Genomic DNA, 679 nt, shown 5'->3' with positions numbered 1-679 from the left:
ACGGATTTGATTGAATTAGCTGCCATACAAGGCAAAAGCATTTCGTAAGGGACATTCTCGTGGAATGCCCCTACTGCGAATACGAAGCGGACCTGGACAATGGGATATTTGACAATTTTTTTATTAATAGTATCAGTCGATCAGGTTTGTTTTGAGGATCAAATGCCTGTATGGGACCCATTGTCTTAAAACAATACAAGTAATACAACAGTCACAAATGGTGGTCAGTCTGGCACCCGCATTTTACTGACGAAACGCTTCTAACAAAATCGCAATACATCGTGACGTCACCACGTAACGTCGCTATTGCTTAGAAGCCGTTTCGATGTAGTAAGACTAGTAAGCGATATTGGTTCTAGTAGTATGTCATAACCTAACATATTTGCAGTATATTCTCAAGTTTTACGGAATGAATTGAAATAGCTGCCACGCAAGGCAAAAGCGTTACGTAAGCGACATTCTCGTGGAATGCCTCTGCATACAGAAACGAATACACGTACACGTTTAACCGTAGTACGTATTTAAATGTGATATTTAAATCAAAAGGTACCAGATTGTAGCATGTAACATGTCCATAAAGGGCGATTTTTTTTTTATGGCGGTAACACCTTACTAACACGACAATAAGTTACCTTTTGCTAGACAACATAAAATAGTGTCAGTATGACTCGCTATACTA

Source organism: Cydia strobilella, chromosome 19 (genome assembly GCF_947568885.1).
Source record: "Cydia strobilella chromosome 19, ilCydStro3.1, whole genome shotgun sequence".
NCBI classification, from domain to species: Eukaryota; Metazoa; Arthropoda; class Insecta; order Lepidoptera; family Tortricidae; genus Cydia; species Cydia strobilella.
This window is presented reverse-complemented; position numbering follows the sequence as displayed.